The sequence below is a fragment of the Tachypleus tridentatus genome, chromosome 7 (genome assembly GCF_004210375.1).
Source record: "Tachypleus tridentatus isolate NWPU-2018 chromosome 7, ASM421037v1, whole genome shotgun sequence".
Classification (NCBI taxonomy): domain Eukaryota; kingdom Metazoa; phylum Arthropoda; class Merostomata; order Xiphosura; family Limulidae; genus Tachypleus; species Tachypleus tridentatus.
In genome coordinates, this window is record NC_134831.1 from 111,451,894 (window position 1) to 111,470,045 (window position 18,152).

The window sequence follows — 18,152 nt, forward strand, 5'->3', positions numbered from 1 at the left end:
AGTATTATAAGATGAACATAAAATGAAAGCCAACATAAATTATACCAATATAATACAGTAAGAGTTCTCCTGAGAAACAAATGTAGGAAACAGGAAAGGTTTACTATTACTAGACATACTGTCACACAGTTTGATCAATATAGTTGAATCATAACTTAGAAAAAACTTGTACACCCAACACCTACTCTATACTAAGAAATAAAAAAATAGTAAGAAAGTTCTTAACAAAGATTAGGTTGGCATGTGACTCTTTAAAGAATGTGTCATGTTTTGTTTTTCTATAAGGAAATGGGGTGGAATTTTTCTTGACTAGTAAACGTTGAGTTGAAAATTCTGTGTTAGAGCCCTATTCAGGGCTGAAATCATAGGATTTTGATCTGGCAGATTACTGAAGGTTCTTTGTTTTCATTTCCTGATAAACCAAACTTACCTTACAATGTGGGCACTGATATGTGGTTACACGTATTTATAAGGTCGCTAGATAACATGTACTGAAAACTCAGATTTTCAATGAAGATATGTCATCACAATCTGCACTGGGAGTTAATAGCTGAGAATTTAGCCTTATAGGTCAGGTGTTTGGTGAATAAACATCATATGAATCTGCTACAAGTTATTGACTCTATCCTGGAAACACGACATTGTGACAATCAGAAGTAATATATCTATTTGGTAACTGTGATGATACTCCATCATTCTCATAATGCCAGTATTAACAATGTATAAAATGTTAAAACACCCACCATGACAATGCTTTCCACTTAGTAATGTTATACTGATGTGAATGAAATCAGAATTCCAAATAGATAACTTTTATTTATTGTTACAAAGGTAACAAATGTGTAATACTGAAATAAAAATATTGTAGCAAATAAATTCATAGCATTTTCAAAAATAAAAAATAACACATAATAAGCTACAATGTATGTATGTAATACATAAAACATTATATACTGTATTACATATTTAAAACATAATCAGTAAAACACAATAAGCTACACTGTACATACAAAACATATAACATATAAGCTATACTGTATACAGAAAATGTAATATGTAACACAGTTAAACTATAATTTGTATACAAAACATACAGGATGTAAGACAATAAGTACAATGGTGTGAAAATATACGTTATACATAACATTGTAAGCTACAATGTAGATGTGAAATGTAACACATAACACATTAAAAGACACATTGTAGATGTGAAACATAATACATAAACCACACTAAGCTACATGCTATATAAAACTAGTAATAAATTACACAATATTTCATAATATACTGGCTCTAATAGTACAAACACTCAAAGATCAGAATTATTACAGTTTTTCAGTGTATAAGGTACATACAACTTAGTGATTGTACCCACAACTTGATGAGTGTACCAGGTACTTGCAAGGTACAGAATTATTACAGTTTTTCAGTGTATCAGGTACATACAACTTAGTGATTGTACCCACAACTTGATGAGTGTACCAGGTACTCGCAACTTGACAAGTGTACCAGCTACCTATCACTTAGCATAGGTTAACTCTGGGATAATGTCCACAACATCTATTCAAAAATGAGTTACTAATTTCTGTTATTTCTGTATATTTGATTCCAGTCAAATGGTTTCTAAACATTTAACAAATGCTTTTCAATCCAATAAAAAAAGAGATTTTTCACTATGAATTCATTTGTCCAACATCTACTAAGTCAACAACCTAAATTCATCATTCTTCTTAAATCTGACCAATAAATAAACCAATAGAGTTCAAATACAGTTACACATAATCTTACAAAATGGGCAACATGCACGAGAATGGTGTGTGAAAAGGTTACTATATACAATGTCTGAAAGTGTTACATTTCATTCCGAAAAGTTTGCTCCTAAGGTAGTTTAAGGTTTATATAAGATTTTTTTTAATATGTTAAATCTAAGTATTCTATATTTTTAGTTACAAATATTTATCATGAAATCTGGTACCAGGTGAACAAAGCTATTTTACCACCATAAAGTATGCTTACTAGTTCACTAGCATAACTAACATGAGAAGTCAACAATACAGGATGACTTACTGTCATTTAAACTGGCTAACTGATGTTACATGTGACTTACTGTCATTTAAACTGGCTTAGCTGATGTTACATGTGACTTACTGTCAGTTAAATTGGCTTAGCTGATCTTACTAGTAGTTCACTCAGTCTGTCATTTCTTAAAATCTTCAATTTGTTTATTTGTAAGTATGTACAAAACTACATAATCTGCCCACCATGAGCAATGAAACAAAGTTTCTAGCATTGTAAGTCAACAGACACACTGCTGTGCCATTGGGGGGCTATTTGTAATGAGATATGTGTTGTTTTTTCTACAAAACTTATCAAAGTAATCTATTAAGATATTAGGAGTAACATGTTTCCTACAAAAACTCATCAACAAAAAGTACAGAACAATTCTTAAACATAAATAATAATAAGTTTCCCCATCATAAGCAAGGTTTTCCAGGTTTAAGGGAAGTCGCTTAAATTACTGACTGGAAAGAACATCTTCAAAAAGTTAAAGAACAATTCTTCATATGGCAAACCTGACTCTTGACCCATGCCATATAACCAAAGTCTTTCATTGTTTCCCACCACATAACAGACATGCACCCGAGAGTTCATAGCTCATCACCACCAGTTGAATGACCTAACTTCTCACAAAACATGTAGTAAAAAACTACAGATGGTCATGAATGACAATTATAGGTGACTTCACATACTAGAGCCACAGTAAGAACAGAACACAACTTTACAATGTCAGAAGTGATGTGTATTTCATAGCATTTTCCAATGTATGTTTAGACATAACTTCCTTTATGAAAAAAAATGTCACTTGCTTTAGCCTAACTTGTGCTTATAAAGCCATAATTATCATCATAACACACATTCAGAAGTACAACGATGAACAAAAACCTTTCACTCTACTTCTGCATTGTATATCTTCTCTTATTAAATTTTTAAGTTAACTTTACTCAAAAACTTGTGTTAATTACATAGTGAAAAAAGCAAAATTAGCTCTAGTTTTATTATGTCTAAATTTCTATTATATATCAAATACACACTAACAATGTCACAGTGATCTAAGAGTACATTAATTTTCCCATTATACAAACACACACACACATATAGATTTACAAACACACAATGCATATTTGCATAACTTTAATGTATTTGTCCAGTAAAAGTAATTACATATTTTACACTTAAAATACATATACATGCTTAACAAACACTGTCTACTTTGCTCATACCTACTATATCTGTCAGGGAACAAAAATGTACATCATCACACATTTATCATTTCATATCTGTTCATTATATTTTGCCACATTTCTTGATAAATAACACCAAACTTTACAGTGATACAGGCTGATATAAGAGAGGTTGTGAAGGGGTTGGGGGTTAGACCTCACATCTTCTGTATAAATAAATGTCAGTCTGTGTGTGTTGGTATATATCTTTTTCTTATACATTACCATATATTTCTAAATCAACCAGCACCAAACTTGACACAGTGATACAGGATAGCATGAGGAAGGTCATGAAGGGGTGGGGTCCCCCCATCTTCTGTACAAATAAATGTTAGTGTGTATTTGTATTGGTATATCTCTTACTTATACACTTCCGTATTTCTAAATCAACCAGCACTAAACTTGATACAGTGATACAGGATAAAATGAGAAGGGTCATGGGGGGGATTAGATCCCCATTTAATTTTATATAGGATAGAATTTTTCATTTCAGTATTGTACCTCTATGCCTTTTTATTGCACTTTTAACATTTATTTTGTTGAGATAAAAATAAGAGGTACAATTTCCTATCCTTTGTTTCAAACAAGTTTTTATTTCACATACATAGATCTCGATGGATTCAAACAATGCAGAAATGTATCACTAGCTCTACAGTTCACTTTATCCACAATACATGAACCAAAATTTCACTAAACTGATGCTATGAATTAAATGAACAGCACTTTTACAGTAGCATTACGAGAAGACGTTCCTACATCTTTATACAAGTTGAGGTACACTACCTCTATTGACTTATACTATACCTTCACTCTCTAACTTTGCTGCAGTCAAGACCTGAAATTCTGGTAGAAATTTAACATGTTTGTTCACAAACCACTTTAACCTTAAAGGTGTGAAAACTTAAAACCAAAAAAATAAACTATGTAACAAATGAAGAAAACTGTGGTGTAATCACAGCAGTAAATCCTGTAATGTAGTGTAACCAAGTGACGTAGGCTACAGTGTGGTGTAACCAAGTGACGTAGGCTACAGTGTGGTGTAACCAAGTGACGTAGGCTACAGTGTGGTGTAACCAAGTGACGTAGGCTACAGTGTGGTGTAACCAAGTGACGTAGGCTACAGTGTGGCGTAACCAAGTGACGTAGGCTACAGTGTGGCGTAACCAAGTGGACGTAGGCTACAGTGTGGCGTAACCAAGTGACATAGGCTACAGTGTGGCGTAACCAAGTGACATAGGCTACAGTGTGGCGTAACCAAGGGACGTAGGCTACAGTGTGGCGTAACCAAGGGACGTAGGCTACAGTGTGGCGTAACCAAGGGACGTAGGCTACAGTGTGGTGTAACCAAGGGACGTAGGCTACAGTGTGGTGTAACCAAGTGATGTAGGCTACAGTGTGGTGTAACCAAGTGATGTAGGCTACAGTGTGGTGTAACCAAGTGATGTAGGCTACAGTGTGGTGTAACATCTGTTTTGAGCTATTTTCATTAAAACTGAGTCACCTCTTTTATACCAGTGATGGAAGACACATGGTTTAACAATACACAGTTGTTAAACTATCTGACACTACATCTAGCAGGTTGTTGGTGGAGGATGTATGGTTTAACAATGAACAGTTATTAAACTATCTGACACATCTCCAGTACTACATCTAGCAGGTTGTTGGTGGAGGACATACAGTTTAATAATAAACAGTTGTTAAACTATCTGATACTACATCTAGCAGGTTGTTGGTGGAGGACACACGGTTCTTAGCAGACAAATGTAAAGGTGTAATTAGTAATTAATGAGCAGATCATTACACCTAGAATGTAACAACGATTTACTGCTAAACTGTATAATTACTAATTATACTGTTACATTTGTCTGCTAAGAACTGTGTGTGTGTTCTTTACTTGTTTGAATTATTCTATGTGGTGAAATGCTTCTTTTATTCTTATTGTGTATGTATGGTTCATATTCCATTATTTTACTTATGTAACCTTTCCTGAACGATTAATCACATAGATAGTTCAGTTGATAATTCAAACAAGTAAAAAACAAGGTTTCAGCCATTGCTAGCACAGACACACACACAGACTTTTGTCATATATTGTTAAATGTGGATGGGACTTGTAGAGGATTCCCAGGCATAAGAATAAACAATGTGATTACCAGTACTGTTGCCAAATGAACTTTCTAGAATCTTGCCTAAAAGTTAATAACTTGACATGCAAAGAGACAGTAAAAAATACTATTTGTTTGCTACAGTCAGTATACTGTAAGCCTTGGAAGCTATAATTGTGATAAACATTTATTAGTTGGAAAACTATGGAATTAGACCAGGAATGTTTATAGATTTAGAACAGTATGAACTATTCCACTTCAGTGAATTAATTTCAGGTGTTAATATATCGATGAAAACATTAAATATCTTTGTTGGTAAAAAGTCAGCTTGTAAGCAGTGTGAGGCCAGCCAAGAAATGACAGCACTGGTTTAAGAAAGGTATAACAATATCAACTCAGAATTAATTTACTCCTTGTGGACCTCAATTGTCAATAAAATATTAAGTTCTAGACCAGATAAAAGACTCAGTATAGTTTGTAAGTTAATAAATCTGTTGTATATAAAACAATATTTGTAACAGCTGTTATTATAAATTGTATTGTTGTTTGCACATTAAAACATACTTGTGCTAAGAAAGAAATTGTGTGTACCAATCTTGTTGGCAAATATCATAAATATGACACATTGAAATTTAAATAACTTCCAAGTTGACATTTCCAGCAAAATGAAATTGTAATACGTAACGTAACATAACAAATCAGAGATTAATTATAATAGGTAACAATTAGCAGCTCCATGTATCATACACTTCTACCAGTTTTACCAGTAAAAGGAATGGTGTATATGCTACCTGACAAATATTTTAAAGTACTTGAAAACCAAATACATGATTTTCCTGAACAGACAGATCCTTGCTCTTCCTAATTAACTAAATGGTTTTAAAAATATAGTCTTTCCCAAAATTTAAGAAAAGTCTCATGTGACTCTTTCTACCATCAAGAAGTATGACAGAACAAAACACCTTTAGTAGCACCCTCACCTTACTTTCTGTCATAAAAATTGTGCCTTAAGCGTTGAAATGATGACAGAATTTTTATGCTTACCCAAAAGTTATCTGTCAATTTTCAGTTGCAGTAATTGTTTTATTGCTGGTTATTACATTACTATACAAGATACAAATTAAAAATGTTTACATAACATGGAAAGTAAAATATCTCTTAAAAGAATCCGATATATTTAACGTTTAAATACCCTCAGTATTGAACAATCACACCTCTCCAACTATACAGCTTTCCTTGTAAAATGAGGACATGGCAGTCATTACATTTATGATAGAACTTCTTCATCAATGTTTGTTGTATATTTTTAAAGAGCAGACATAATGTGTGAGAAAATAATTTGAGTAATTCAAGGGTTAGAGTGATGAACAGTATTGAAAAGTCCTTCTCTACACCATTCGTTGCTACGAAACCTTTGAATACATAATGAGACATATGTCACGTTAGAAATCTTACTTTTCTGAAACTAGTAAGTAATACAGCTTTTATTTTTATAAAAGTTTTATTTTTAGTTTCTCCTTCAAAAGACCTTGCTTTTCCAGTATTTATTAAATTCAGTTCATTTACGCCAGGTGCCGTCTCACTAACATACAGGACGACGATTTAGCCTGGTGAACGGCATTTTAAAAGAACCTGTATGGAACAACAATAAAACTACAACCAAGGCCAAGATACTGAAAGAAATAGATACGCAATGTATATTAGTCTACGAAAATCCCAACGTCGTGTCCTAAAGGCAAATAGACACATCTATAACATGCAGCAAGTGTATATTCTTCTAAGAAAATCCTCATGTCGTGTCTTATGCATAAAGATTATTTATTGACTAGAGTTTACTACAAAGAATACAGAGTATTGCCAGGAAGTATCGTTAAATTGTCAGTAACAAAAGATTGAACAATACCCAACTACGTCATTACAGGTTTTACAGATTTCATGATAACTAGAAACCCAGTTCAAGTAAAAATGTTATTCTCAAGAATAACACTTTAATTTTCTTAAATATGGGGAATCCCGTGTCACCAGTTCTAGCCAACATTTTCATGACACAGACTGAATCTCAAGCGGTCAATTCAGCCTTACACCCACCACTATACTGGTACAGGTATGTTGATGGTACAATTGCTGGAGTTATATCTACAGAACACACACTTAGTTTATCAACCACGCTAACTCTATACAACCCAACATTAAGTTCACATGTGAACACGAGAAAACTAAACAAATAGTTTTCCTCAACCTCATAATCACAAGAACCGATACACAATTGAAAACAGAAATCCACAGAAAAATCGCTCATACTGGACTATACATTTCCAGGGATTCAGCACGTGAGACAAAACAAAAACCCAAAATATTATGAAACCAAATAAACACAACTATAAAACTATGTTCACCTGATAAAATAAACAAAATAAAAAAATACTTCATCAACATTAACAAATTTCCTTCAAAAACCGTTGAAAAAATTATACGCAAACACCTACAACAATAAATCCCAATATACAACAAACTTCCAAAACCTAACACTGATGCATATAATATATTCCCAATATCAGCAAAAAATAACCAATATTTGGAAAATCTTATACCAAAACACAACATTCCAGTACACACCAAATTGATTCAAAAACCAGGTACAAAACTAAAGTCCATACTATGTTAAAACCACACTGACAAACACAACACCAACATTATTTATAAAATACAACAACTGTCACTTCTTCTATATTGGAGAAACAAGCAGAAAAACGGAAACCAGATTCAAAGAACACAAAAAAACATCTTCAAACATTTTTGAACACTGCAAATCAAATAAACACAATATAACCATAGAAAATATCCAGATACTAAGTAAGGAAACAAATATAAACAAACTCAAAATCAAAGAAGCACTACTTATACAACTTAAACCAATATATAAAGGTACACCTTTATACATACTCTGACAACCTATCATCTAACTGCTACGCCCCCTACAATCCCGTACCCGTTTACACTCTCTTCCCTAAGACGCGCACGATAACAGTCAGTTGCAAGTTCTCTGTTTACTAGTTGATCTGAGAAAGTCGAAATGTTGTTCAGTACTTTATTTTGATTAAGTTCTAATACCCTTACCAGCTGTCTTTGTAATACAGGTTTTAGAGCTGTTAATATCACACACCAGATTTTATATTCATGTCTGGAATCAAATTTTTGGTGTAATTGTACTCGAAACGTGTTTTACTTTCACCAAAACGTAACTAAATTGAAAGAACAACACCGATATACTAAAAACTATAGGTACAGTCAGGAAGATAACACGGGGCTATTTCAGAACGTGTGGACATGTTTATATCTGTTGGCGTTTTATATTTAAATTATTCGGTTTAAAAAAATATACAAAATCCAACACACTTAATGTTAAAAGAAACGTTTTATTTCTTGAATTACAAGTTCTACAGTTTTATATCTGAATAAGAGATTAACCATCACAATGTGATAGGCCTAAATTTACAAAGAACACTTATTAGATTTTAAAAATCCTCAAAGTGTAGGAGACTTATAATTTAGGCACATTCACGTGTATATAATTACTTGACTAATTTATGCCGAAGAACGAAAATAATTCTTCAAACATTTCTGTACTTTAAAAAAAACAACTGAAACTCAATTGAATATAAACTATATTTATTAGGCAAACTGGATTACCTAGACTAGGTCACCCGAAATGTTATTAGTTTGAAATATCTATTATTACAATTTCGTTTGATAAATAATTATATAAATGCACACCAGACGACAATGCCGAGAAGGGAGGTTCAGACAGGTGTGCTTTAGTCGACTGCAGGGCGAACATTGTCTTATTAAAAACCCACTCGTTGCTTCGAAACACCCCTATAAAAGGTGTTTATAGTGAACTGCCTTTTGTTTTTTTAAGTTTATGAATTCAGTGGGTGATTTCTATAAATATATACGTAATATTCACATCTTCTGCGACATTATTATTACCGTAAAAATAAATATTTCTAACGTATTTGAATTTGAATGTTTTCATACTGTGAAATATTAAAAACTCGTTTATTTAAACTATTATTTTCGATACACACCACGTCATACCGAGCTGTTTAGATACAGCAAAACAGAAGATAGTGAACCCAATTTAAGTTGTATGCGCACTTACTTCAGCTCTTATACAATGTTAAGAACTATATCCGTTTTTTGGTGCATCTAATGTGACAGTTACGGTAATCTAGGGAAATATTTCTTGCTGGCGTGTACTATAACAAGTTAATTATATTAAAACATCTTAGGACTTCGAGTTGACGTGTTTACTGATAGACTGCCGTCTAGTTTCGGAACTCTCAGTTAGCGATGCTTATTTGGAATGTTTATTTTTTTCCAATTATGTACGCAAGCGTGACCTCCATTACTAACAGATGCTTACTAACGACGTAACCTACTTCCATCATGACGACCAAAAAAACAAGAGGATGAAACCCAAAAAGCATATTAAAACTCATACTGAAGGTTCAGTTACGAGTCTGAAAGGAACATTGTTCATTGGCTTTTTACATGTTTCAGGTGGTACTGATATTATTATGAAACTATAATTGACCTGACAAGCATTAAGCCATCAGTGCATAGTGAAATAACATACATACCGTGAAGCATAGAATATTAGGCTTAGCCAGTTTTTTTTTTTTTTATCTAATCAGTGTATAAGTTAACAGGCAAAAAACTGGTTCCGATGCGTATATAATTTAAACTGCACGTCTAATTAAAAGCGACCTATAGTACACGACATATTGTCACTTACAAACATTCCACGAAATTAACAGTCTGTTAAAAGTACGACATAATTTTAACACGCTTTCTGATGTTAAATAATTACAATTTATTTCTTGAGTGTGATTCACCATAACAGTGGTTGTTCGTGAAAACTGATAATAAATAACATCTGCTTATGCTTGTCGTATTCACAAAACTCGTGTTCTGAGCGAAAGATCACTGTAGCATTGAATATGGTAGACGTATGTGGTTGTTGTAATGCATATCGTCTTTGCTTTCTCTCACAGGTACTTCTAATTTAAAATGGACAAACAACAGCATCTTGTTACTTATAGTGAAGTAAGGGGTAACATAACCTTGACTATTAATATACAGTTCACACTTTCCAAACGAACAGAAAGATATTTAACCGATGGCGCTTTAACTATTAAAATATTATCTTGGTTTAACCAGGCTTACTTTTAGAGCAGTCACACATCTATAATTCTTACATTGTTTATTTTTATAGATTTATTTGTGTTCTCCTTATTCAACTTGAACAAACATGTAAAATAAAACAATTTCATAAAACCGTTCGTGTAAGGTATCATACACGTAAGGTATCTATCATACACGTAAGGTATCTATCATACAAGTAAGGTATCATAACGTAAGGTATCTATCATACATATAAGGTATCATACATTCTTTAAGTGTAAAATACCAATGTTGTATTGCTTATTCTGAATCCATTTTCCTTTCAGTCTGCAGTGTAAACAAATCTTAGCTATACTGAAAACCATTACGAGTTATTAAAACGAAACGTTTTCACTTTAAATACATTGTTTCAAAATTTGATATTTTCGAAATGGTTTTTAACTCGTAACTTCATGTCTGTTGAGCTACATACTTCACAGAAATATTAACTGTTGGTGTATCTGTTGAGTGTGCAGGGTGGCCCGTAAGTCCCAACCCATCCATGTTATTATGTTATATTCAATTGCGCATGTATTATAAAGTTGTTTCTTTTTTTTTCAGAGAAATATGGCCAATGTAAGCCCATTTACACTTGAAGAGCGTATTGTGACAAGTACGTGGGTACATGAGCACAAGAATACTGGTGACACCACACAGATACACTGGATACATAAGATATATGGATGGGTAGGGACTTACGGGCCACCCTGTATAATTGATAAGAGGTTTGTTTGTTTTTTAATAAACGGCCATTAACGGGCCACTGTAGCATATGTCCTACTTAGAACATATTTATTGTAAAGTGCTGTCATTTAACCTTGGATTAACCTTCACATTTCCTTAGTTCAGACTAATTCTGCACATCCCATCAAAGTCTGGAACCATTTTCAGTAGCATTCAGTCATGTCTCTAGAAGTTATGAGAAATATATGACACTTATTTTGTATTTATATATTATATAATATGCAAATTAGCCACAATGGTAATGTTATACACTGTACAAGAATATGTTTTGTATCTATTTAAATATATTTTTATACAAAAAAACACAGTATGAAGATTTTTTTCTGATAAAAAGGTCAAATATAGATAACAATACGTAAACGGTATATGGTGCCTTATCTCTGAATGATACATTAGCTCAGTCGGTAACATATCACCTGATTATGTGACGTGTAACGACTTACATGTTAGAAAAACACCTTCAAGAAGTCTTGATAGAAATGAATTAAAAAACCCTATAATCGAAGTGCTTTCGAAAGTTGAGCTTTAAAAAGCACTTGAGTTACAGTGTTTTTATTTCATTGTTTTATTTACTTACATGCAGTATTGAACACAAACGTTAACAACCAGACCACAGAATGAACAAAGTGGTATTAACATGTTGATCGCATATGTTGTTTCTTGTTCCATTAGAGTCAGCATACCTTTTACTTCAATTATTTTTAACTAACAGTATATTCCGGGAGTATATTCGATGTCACAGTGTATAGTTTTCATCTTCAAATATTGTGCATCGTTGACTGTGACCCAAGTTTTAGTAAATTCCGAGGCTGATGTGCCCGGTAAGTCTCAGTCGCTCGTGTTGATAAAATTACTTCTGTTTCTCAGTGGACACTAGTGGTTTCACATCACTATTACTACGTTAACACTTCTCTTTCTCTGCAATTGGATGGAACACTTGTCGATGTGAATCAAGTAAAACTAAAGCCTTCCAAAAGTTGATATCACTTATAGATTTCTGTTCCATCCCATTTCTTTTGTCTGTGTATTCTAATAAATAAGGGAACTATCATAAAACCTTTATGGCAATCAACTCGTGTGTGGAAACACTAGTCAGTATGTAACACGTGACATAATGTAAATCCCATGTCACGTGAGTGATACGTGACCATGTAGACCTAATTCACTGATTAGTGATATTCAATGAATATATAAATGTACGTATACAGTATGAGTACAGATACGTGTGGTTCGTCTGTTTGTTGTTAAGCGCAAAGTGTTATCTCTGCTGTGCGCACAACAGATATTGAAACCTGGTTTTTAGCGTTGTAACCCTTATGATTTACCGCTAAGCCACCAGGGGAGTTACTTGGTTTGAAGGCTTATGACATAACATCAGATGTAATTGACTTCTGTCTCGTTTATGTTATATTTAGTCACATGGGGATTGTGTCAGTTTGGGTAGTGAAGATAATGAAAAATCATTTAACAAAGCCGTAACTCCTGTAAATAAATGAGATTACACATACGGCTGATGTTATGTTAAAGATGAAGTCAATATTAACGCACATTTTTCTATCTAACAGAAGTAGAAAAGTTTCAAACTAGAACTTTCCCTAAATGTTTATAACAGCTTACCAAACACTGTTGAAATTAAACAAATCAACACTAAAGGGGTTTTCAATTTCAATACCTGGCTCAAACATTTCCTTTCCTTCTAACACCCTAGTATTTCACGCCATGGAGTACTGCTTCACGCTATTGTTTTAGTTACAATTAATTTAAGCCTTAACGTATACGCTGGGACAGTGAACAAAAAAGGAAACTAGTCGACCATTGACTCCACTAGACGTTATATACTTTGTATAATATTCGAGTTAAAATCGGTTTGTTTTTATTAGTTTTCAACAGATCACATGCTGAGGGCATTTACAGCTGCATCTTTCTACGGTGACGAAGAAGTAAACACATTCACTTTCATCGTCTTCAAACTCGATGCTATAATACATACATTCCAATACGATTCCCAAACAACGTGAAATTTGTACACAGCTTTGAACATTTTGCCCCCCACACCATGCCTTGCTGACTCCAAATCCTTCCCCCAGTGACTACAAGCAATTACGCCTATAATCAGTCACCAATTTCGGTGTTTGTCACTCGTCAGAAAACATTTATCGATGTACATTCTGGATCATTCCGATTTTTAGGTTGAGCCAACAACGAATAAAAAGTTCACTGATAAAAATAGACTCACGCCCTAACCCCTACTCTGTGCTACATCATAAACATTTTGTGTTACATTTTGAAGCCATTTGGCAGTTTCACAGAAGTCTCGAGTATCTTACTTATTGTCAGTTAATATACACCACACATAACTGATTCCTACAATCTTTAAGTTGTTTGTTATTTGTCAGTTAATATACTCCACACATAACTGATTCCTACAATCTTTAAGTTGTTTGTTATTTGTCAGTTAATATACTCCACACATAACTGATTCCTACAATCTTTAAGTTGTTTGTTATTTGTCAGTTAATATACTCCACACATAACTGATTCCTACAATCTTTAAGTTGTGAGTTTATTTGTCAGTTAATATACTCCACACATAATTGATTCCTACAATCTTTAAGTTGTTTGTTATTTGTCAGTTAATATACTCCACACATAACTAATTCCTACAATCTTTAAGTTGTTTGTTATTTGTCAGTTAATATACTCCACACATAACTAATTCCTACAATCTTTAAGTTGTTTGTTATTTGTCAGTTAATATACTCCACACATAACTGATTCCTACAATCTTTAAGTTGTGAGTTTGTTATTTGTCAGTTAATATACTCCACACATAATTGATTCCTACAATCTTTAAGTTGTTTGTTATTTGTCAGTTAATATACTCCACACATAACTAATTCCTACAATCTTTAAGTTTGTTATTTGTCAGTTAATATACTCCACACATAACTGATTCCTACAATCTTTAAGTTGTTTGTTATTTGTCAGTTAATATACTCCACACATAACTGATTCCTACAATCTTTAAGTTGTTTGTTATTTGTCAGTTAATATACTCCACACATAACTGATTCCTACAATCTTTAAGTTGTTTGTTATTTGTCAGTTAATATACTCCACACATAATTGATTCCTACAATCTTTAAGTTGTTTGTTATTTGTCAGTTAATATACTCCACACATAACTAATTCCTACAATCTTTAAGTTGTTTGTTATTTGTCAGTTAATATACTCCACACATAACTAATTCCTACAATCTTTAAGTTGTTTGTTATTTGTCAGTTAATATACTCCACACATAACTGATTCCTACAATCTTTAAGTTGTGAGTTTGTTATTTGTCAGTTAATATACTCCACACATAACTAATTCCTACAATCTTTAAGTTGTTTGTTATTTGTCAGTTAATATACACCACACATAACTGATTCCTACAATCTTTAAGTTGTTTGTTATTTGTCAGTTAATATACTCCACACATAACTGATTCCTACAAGCTTTAAGTTGTGAGTTTATTTGTCAGTTAATATACTCCACACATAACTGATTCCTACAATCTTTAAGTTGTGAGTTTGTTATTTGTCAGTTAATATACTCCACACACAACTGATTCCAACAAAACATTCTCCACCAGTACAAACAAGTAATCTATCAAATTATTAATAATCCAACTTATTGATAAACTGCAACAAAACAATCACAAACCTTCGTGTAATGTTCTGATAATGTTTAACTGAAGGTTTAAATTAAAATCAATGTCATATAAGTAAAACAAAAAAATGAACATATCTCTTTACCATACTTCATTAGATTACCTACTTTACCATACTTCATTAGATTACCTACTTTACCATACTTCATTAGATTACCTACTTTACCATACTTCATTAGATTACCTACTTTACCATACTTCATTACATAACCTACTTTACCATACTTCATTACATAACCTACTTTACCATACTTCATTAGATTACCTACTTTACCATACTTCATTACATTACCTACTTTACCATACTTTGTTACATTACCTACTTTACCATACTTCATTACATTACCTACTTTACCATACTTCATTACATTACCTACTTTACCATACTTCATTACATTACCTACTTTACCATACTTCATTAGATTACCTACTTTACCATACTTCATTAGATTACCTACTTTACCATACTTCATTAGATTACCTACTTTACCATACTTCATTAGATTACCTACTTTACCATACTTCATTAAATTACCTACTTTACCATACTTCATTAAATTACCTACTTTAGCAGCGACATGCAAAATCATAACTTAATTACTTTTAGGTGTCATTAGTGCAAGACAATCTGAACTTGACCATTTTTATGGGTTTGGTTGCAGGAAGTACAAACAGAGTTCAAGTTGTTTTTAGCACAAAACTATACACTGGGTAATCTGCACTGTGTCCACCAAAGGAACTGAACCCTAAGTTTCACTTTATAAGATCCACAGCGAGTTATCCGATTCACAGCATCCTGATAGACAAACAGCAGTTTTTATTTCCCTTCCTTCCCAATAAAATAATTTAAGTTGCTTCAGTTCTTACATAATAACTTCATTAGGTTGTTTGAGAAAAACTTAAAAAATCTATGACTTTACTGCCTGGAGTGTTTACACTTAGAGAAATTAGTACTAGTTCAAAATAGATGGTGACTAAAGTACCTGATGAGTCAATAAACAAACCATGGACAAAAAAACCATTCAGAGCATTTGGGGCATAAAACTGCTTGGTTTAACATTTCAAGTCACTGTAAACTATACATTCCAACTAGCTTTCCAGTCTCACTGACAATCATACATGTTGAACGATTCTCAACAAATTTGTTCATTGACAGGACACTTTGAACTGTTAGAATTTACTCCTTGTTCATACAGTGTGATGAACTAGTAAAGTGACTACAAGTTATTCAAAACATTCAGTCAATACCAGACAAAGTTTGTTAACAAGGTCCTACAGTCCACACTTCCATCCCAGTGAAACTGTAACTTATAATTACAATATTACATAAGATCTTACAGTCCACACTTCCATCCTAGTGAAACTGTAACTTATAATCAGTGTTACATAAGATCTTACAGTCCACACTTCCATCCTAGTAAAACTGTAACTTATAATCAGTGTTACATAAGATCTTACAGTCCACACTTCCATCCTAGTAAAACTGTAACTTATAATCAGTGTTACATAAGATCTTACAGTACACACTTCCATCCTAGTGAAACTGTAACTTTTAATTATCATGTACCACAAGATATTTTTCACACTTACAGTCTCAAATAACAGTGATTTCAAGTATTGATACCAATTAGGCATGAAACACTGACTAAAAGAATAAACTTTAAAGAAAAAAAACAAGTTATTTTGATATATTTGCTGCAGCTTTAGATGGACCATAATATCAGTTGTTCTGTTTCTTCAGTATCACTTCTATTGTGTTGTAATTTCAACAATACCACATTTAAGATAAGGCTAAAGTGATGAGAGTATGGTGCATATTATTATGAATAATTAAGCTTCATAAAATCTTATGATTTAGTTTTTGGTTCAATGTTTCACTTTTACACATTCACCTCTATGGAAAGTTATGAAATACTCTTTTATCAATGATTAACAGTTTTTTTTTTTATAATTAATGATTTATTTTTCTTGTTAATGTTAATTCAATTGCCAACTGGCTGCTTGTTTATTTACACAATTTATTAACTTGTCTTTAAAACAAATGTCGAACCTTAGTCAGACGTTTGTCGACCTGGCCATCTACCTCACATTCTGCATGGAATCTATTAGTGTTAAAGCAACTAGTTTCAAGCTCAATTAACATCAGGCATTATTAAGGTACTGATGCTGGAAGACATTAACTTTAAGCAGGCCCGGCATAGCCAGGTGGTTAACGCACTCAACTTGTAATCCAAGGTTCATGGTTTCAAATCCCCATTACACCAAACATGCTCACCCTTTTAGCAATTGGGGTGTTATGATCATATCAATCCCACTATTTGTTGGTGAAAGAGCAGCCTAAGAGTTGCCAGTGAGTGGTGACAACTAGCTGCCTTCCATCTAGTCTTACATTGCTAAATTAGGTATGGCTAGTGCAGATAGCCCTTGAGTAGCTTTGTGCAAAATTCAACACAAAACTTTAAGCATGGGGTACTTCCCTAGAAATCTGTTTCATTTTAAAAAACCATGATGAGCATAGTGGATGACTATTGTTCTATATGCCTGAAGGTTTGTATGTGAAAACGTTTTATACACTTTACAGGGTGATACACATTCATTACTCATTAAGAGGGCTGTGTAATTAAACATTATTAAAACTTGTTATTGTGTGACTTCAAGTTCTGGGTTGGAGTCTCTATAACACCATATTCCACCAACACTGCCACAACCTTTATATGTAAACAGTAAGTTTGAATTAACTCCAAAAATCTATACTATCAACTTTATACCTTCAAGTTAGTATGTCATGTATCACACAAAACATTTAAAGGCCAGTTGGAAAACAACATTTACAGAGCATTAACTATTTCAGAATTGTAAATCACATAGATAACTAACTTATATTGTATATTTTAGTGTTCCATTACACATATTGTTGTATCCTACATTACACTGTTCTATTACACGTTATATTGTTTTATTCTACATTTCAGTGTTATTATATATTGTTGTACTGTACATTACTCTGTTCTACTACATATATTCTTGTACTGATGCTTCAGTGTTCTATTATACATTGTTGTATCCTACATTACACTGTTCTG

General features: G+C 32.8%; 1 protein-coding gene across 2 annotated transcripts in view; it reads right to left on the minus strand.

Moving 5' to 3' along the window:
- Positions 1-18,152, minus strand: part of LOC143256406 (uncharacterized) — an 81,094-nt gene that overhangs the window by 30,641 nt on the left and 32,301 nt on the right. The gene's annotated exons all lie outside the window — the stretch shown is intronic.